The following is a 6,042-nucleotide window of genomic DNA, read 5'->3' as shown; positions in this document are numbered from 1 at the left end:
TGAGGATGCAGCTTCAATCCCTGTCCTCGCTCAGTGGGTTAAGGATCGGGTGTTGCTGTGAGTTGTGGTGTTGGTCACAGAGGGGGCTTGGATCCCACGTTGCTGTGGCTGTGGTGCAGGCCAGCAGCTACAGCTCTGATTCGACCCCTAGCCTGGGAACCTCCATGTGCCATGGATGCAGCCCTAAAAAGACAGAAAAAAAAAGGGGGGGAAATGACATGAATGTGGCAAAGTTTTAAGTTACTGTTTTTTCTTCAGGATAATGAGCATAAGTATCCTAGAGACAAACCACATACAATGTGCAGAGCAAGGATTTGACCCAAACAGCAAAGGGGGAACATACTAGAATGATAACTTTCTTTATTTCTTTTAAAGTGATTTTTACTTTTTCTGTTCTAGCTGGTTTAGAGTGATACTTTCCAGCATGGGTGTGGCTAAAGGTTTGCATTGAATTCAAATGTTAGCAACTGAGAGTCCATATTGAGGAGAAGCCGTGGGAATGTGTAGTCAGAGCCTTTATCCTGAACTTAGAGTGCTCTACACTTCAAAATAGATCTTCCAGAGAAACCACGCAAAAGTAATGTGCACGCTAAGGCTTTATCCAAAGATCGAGACTGTGAAATAGCAGATGACTGATATTAGAAAGCAAGCTTTCTAAAGAAATGTCGTAAAATTTTTAGTCAAGTATTTACACCCTGGGTGTAATGAGAATTCATGGAGCACAGCCACTATGCAGACTTACTGAACATGGAAACACATTTTTTTAGGGCTACACCCGAGGTGCCATATGGAGGTTCCCAGGCTAGGAGTCTAATTGGAAGCTGCAGCTGCCAGCCTACACCACAGCCACAGCAGCACAGGATCTGAGCCAAGTCTGTGACCTACACCACAGCTCACAGCAACGCTGGATCCTTAACCCACTTAGCAAGGCCAGGGATTGAACCCACAACCTCACGGTTCCTAGTCAGATTCGTTTCTGCTGCGCCATGGTGGGACCTCCAGAAACACCTTTAACACAGTGTGTCCTGGAGTTCCCTCCATAGCACAGTGGCTTACCATCCACCTTGTCTCTGGGACATTGCCAGTTCGATCCCTGGCCCAGGAACTTCCATATGCCTATGGTATAACCAAAAATGGAAAGAAAGAAAAAAACCAGTGTGTCCTTGTGATTCATGACACAATTCATGTTGGGGAGAATCCTTACACATGAATGTGTAAATTTTTCTTTGTTTTTTTTTTTTTTTTTTTTGTCTTTTGTCTTTTTTTGTTGTTGTTGTTGTTTTTGTTGCTATTTCTTGGGCCACTCCCGCGGCATATGGAGGTTCCCAGGCTAGGGGTTGAATCGGAGCTGTAGCCAACGGCCTACGCCAGAGCCACAGCAACGCGGGATCCGAGCCGCGTCTGCAACCTACACCACAGCTCACGGCAACGCCGGATCGTTAACCCACTGAGCAAGGGCAGGGACCGAACCCGCAACCTCATGGTTCCTAGTCGGATTCGTTAACCACTGCGCCACGACAGGAACTCCAAATTTTTCTTTGTTTTAAGGGCTGCACCTGGGGCATGTGGAGGTTTTCAGGCTTGGGGGTGGGGGCGGGGATTGGAGCTTTATCCTCGGGCCTACACTACAGCCACAGCAACGCCAGATCCTTAACCCACTGAGCTAACCCACTGAGCGAGGCCAGGGATCAAACCTGCCTCATGGATATTAGTTAAATTCATTTCCGCTGAGCCACGGAAGGAACTCGGTGAACAATTCTTAAAACACACCATGCATCTGATCATCCGTACTAGGAAAAATGAAATCTTTAGCTCTCTGAGATTTACCCGAGATGTTACATGCTCCATAATAATTACATGTCACAACATGTCAAAACTTAAGACATGTATATCACACAATCAAGGATGTGGAAGTGGCCCACTCTCCTCCAATAGAGAATATTAGTAAGTAGGCTACATTGCTGCTTGCTTTTATACCTTTCTCTTTCAGGGTTTTCAGATGGTCTCTGGGAAGGAGTCCAGGGGAAGGGGCCAGACTCATGAGGTGTGGTTTGTTCATATCCATCTTTCCTGGAAGAACAAGAATACTGAGTTATCTAATTCAGTTTTGAGTGAATTACAATCAGGAAAGGGCAGAGAATATTGTAAAGCTATGGTAGGTCATCATGCTTATTTTCAGAGTGCCCATCCATCAGTAGGCCATAGAGGGCTGTAGGAGAGTATATGCTTTACCAGCAAAAGCAATTTTATTCAAGAATAGCCAGAGGGGAGTTGCCACTGTGGCACAGTGAAAACCAATTCTACTTGTATCCATGAGGATGCGGGTTCGATCCCTGGCCTCGCTCAGAGGGTTCAGGGTCCCACGTTGCCATGAGCTGTAGTATAGGTTGCAGATGTGGCTCAGATCTGGCGAGACTGTGGTGTAGGCTGGCATCTGTAGCTCCGATTTGACCCCTAGCCTGGGAACTTCCCTGTGCCTCCGGTGTGGCCCTAAAAAGCAAACAAACAAACAACAAAAAGCCCCAGAGGAATCGCATTTAGGGAATGCAAGCTTTGGAGATTGTAGGCAAACCCAGATAACAAGGAAGTGGGGGCTTGCAGTTGGAGGGGGAGGAGTGTATGTTTGGGAGGGGCTGTGACAACCAAGAATCCTTTGGGGGAAGCTGCTGGTCCAGAGTGTGGAGGTTTCTCAGTGGTTGGGCTACAACATTCTCTGATTGGCTGGGCTGTCCAGATGTCAGCAGTAGATGCATATTCCTCTAGAAGATGTGGGCATTCCTTTCTTCCTGCTTGGCGCGACGGGGGATGCATGGCAGGCTGATACCCCCGGCTGTCCCAAATCCGTCTGTAGTTGAGATTTCCCTAATTCCATATTTCCACCTTTTATCAAGATGTTTCCTTAAAGCCATACCTGGTCAAGCGTCAGGAACTCTGCATGTAGTGGATTGTCCATCAGAGCCAGGAAGGGCCTTCACCGGGTTATCACCTGCCATGCCAAGAGGCGGAATACACAAATCAGCAATTTTGTGAGGCTGCATTTGAATCACAAGGAAAAGTAGGGAGAACTCTCAGCCGTTTCTTGTTAAAAAGTCCCTATTTGGTTAAGGTCATGTAAGCACTAAAAATTCCAAAGCAATGAGCCAACATCACTATATCAGATGTAGCATTTTTACGCAGGTGACCAGCAGTCAGTTGGTGCAGGAGCTTAATGTTTGACGGTATGTCAGGTTCTTAACCTGCTGAGCCGCGACAGGAACTCCAGGCCGTTAAGAGTTTTAATGAAACAAACCTATGACCGTCATTATTTATGTAAAGAGACCAGGAGCGTGAATATAGCTGTGGCATTCGGTCCTTGAATTCTCCAGCTGTCAAGGCAATGGGTTCCCCAGGTAGAACAGCCATTCCCCAGGAGTTCCCGTTGTGGCTCAGCCAAAACAAAATAGACTAGTATCTGTGAGGCTGCGGGCCCTGCCCAGTGGGTTACTTTCACATGTGAAGGTGTAACCTGTAAACCCCCATGTGAGTGGTGATAGGATAGTATCTATCGATCCATTCTTTTTTTTTTTTCTTTCTTTCTTCACTGCAGCATATGGAGTTCCTTGGCCAGGGATCAGATCCGAGCCACAGTGGAGACCCACACTACAACTGCCACAATGCCGCATCCTGGGCCGAGGATTGCACCTGCATCCTAGCACTGCAGAAACACCACACATCCTGTTGCACCACAGCGGAAACTCCCCATTGCTTGAATAAGGCTCAGGTGTTACACGTTCTCACATGGAGAGGCTGCCTAGATGTATAGATACCTTGATGATTTTTCAGATGATCAGACTTAAACAGCAGTTCCACAAAACCATTACAAACAAACAAAAACAGTCTCGTTTTCCTCTCCCAGGCTGTGGCAAAGAGAATCGATGAAGACTTCATATTGGCTTAGCACATCACCACGTGAAATGGACACGGCACCAACAGCGACACCTGGAACCCCAGTGACATTACTTTAGGGGGAACCAAAGGGTCCTTGCTTCTTGGTGGACTGAGGTTTCTGATGGCAGATCGAGCCATCAGACAGGTTTCCTACCTTTACAAGTGATTGGGAAACATAAGGGCATTATCTTTACATGAAAGGGAAGGAGAAAACAAGGACAGAGATGGTATGGAAAGCAAGCCTAGGAGTTTTGGCTCAGCAGTAACGAATCTAAGATCCACGAGGATGCAGGTTTGATCCCTGTGTTGATCCTGCGTTGCTGTGGCTGTGGCGTAGGCCAAGAGGCTACAGTTCTGATTTGACCCCTAGCCTGGGCACTTCCATATGCCACAGGTGCAACTCTAAAAAACAAACAAAAGCAAAACAAAATGAAAAAAAGCAAGGAGGTCATTGTGTTGCAAAGAGGACAGAATCCCATCCAACCCAGTTCACTGTTATGATCATGATCACAAGAACTGTTATTTTATTTATTTATTTATTTGTCTTTTTGCCATTTCTTGGGCTGCTCCCTCGGCATATGGAGGTTCCCAGGCTAGGGGTTGAATTGGAGCTGTAGCCGCCAGCCTACCCCACAGCTCATAGCAACGTGGGATCTGAGCTGTGTCTGCGACCTACACCACAGCTCACGGCAACGCCGGATCCTTAGCCCATTTGGCAAGGCCAGGGATCGAACCTGCAACCTCACGGTTCCTAGTCGGATTCGTTAACCACTGAGCCACCACGGGAACTCCCAAGAACTGTTACTTTAGCGGTTCCCACTATTGTGCAAGGAGATCAGCGGCGTCTCAGGAGCACTGGGATGCAGGGTCCATCCCTGGCCAGCACAGTGGATTGAGGATCTGGTGTTGCTGTATCTGTGGTGTAGTTGGCAACTGTGGCTCGTATCTGATCCCTGGCCTGAGAACTCCATGTGGTGTGGGGTGGCCAACAAAGAAAGAAAACAAAAGGAAATCCAAGAACTGTATTTTATAATGCCTACCAGAGTCCTTTCAATGAATTTCTCTGAAGGGGCGACACGAGTAAAGCAAAAACTATAAATGACAAAAAGTATTGAAAATATTTATTATTGAAGACCTAATGAGGGAATTCCCTTCATGGCTCAGCGGTAATGAACCCAACTAGTATCCATGAGGATGCAGGTGCAATTCCTGGCCTTGTTCAGTGGGTTAAGGATCCAGCGATGCCATGAGCTGTTCTGTGGGTCATAGATGAGACTCGGATCTGGCATTGCTATGGCTGTGGTGTATAGGCTGGCAGCTGCAGGTACAGTGTGTGCGCCCTGGCCTGGGAACTTACATATTCCGCTGTTGTGGACCTAAAAAGACAAAAACAAAACAAAACCCAGTGAGAGATAATGGGGTTAACAAGTAGAATTGCTTAATTCTGGGGTTTACATTTTTTTGTGTGTATGTGTCTTGAGGGCCACACCCATGGCATATGGACGTTCCCAGGCCAGGGGTCAAATGGGAGCTGCAGCTGCCAGCCTACACCACAGCCACTAGAATGAGGAATCTGAGCTGTCTGTGACCAAAGCCAGATCCTTAACCCACTGAGGGAGGCCGGGGATCGAACCTGCATCTTCACGGATACTACTCAGATTCGTTTCCACTGAGTCATGATGGGAACTCCTACATCATTTAATTATGACTGATAATGTCACACCAGGACATCGTAGAATTTCAGGAATTGCATACAATTTTAATATGTGTATTACCATATACCTATATGAGGCTTACTTTTTTTTTCATTTAACAAGGTGCCCCTGAGATTCAATATATTACTTCTTTTTTTTTTTTTTTTTTTTTTTTTTTGTCTTTTTGCTTTTTCTGGGGCCGCTCCCGCGGCATATGAAGGTTCCCAGGCTAGGGGTCTAATCGGAGCTGTAGCCGCCGGCCTACACCACAGCCACAGCAACTCAGGGTCCAAGCCGCGTCTGCGACCTACACCACAGCTCACGGCAACGCCGGATCCTTAACCCACTGAGTGAGGCCAGGGATCGAACCTGCAACCTCATGGTTCCTGGTTGGATTTGTTAACCGCTGCGCCATGACAGG

The sequence above is a fragment of the Sus scrofa genome, chromosome 6 (genome assembly GCF_054392235.1).
Source record: "Sus scrofa isolate SSC_HxYL_T2T_F1_AM1 chromosome 6, Sscrofa_HxYL_maternal_Yorkshire_Landrace_v2.0, whole genome shotgun sequence".
NCBI classification, from domain to species: domain Eukaryota; kingdom Metazoa; phylum Chordata; class Mammalia; order Artiodactyla; family Suidae; genus Sus; species Sus scrofa.
This window is presented reverse-complemented; position numbering follows the sequence as displayed.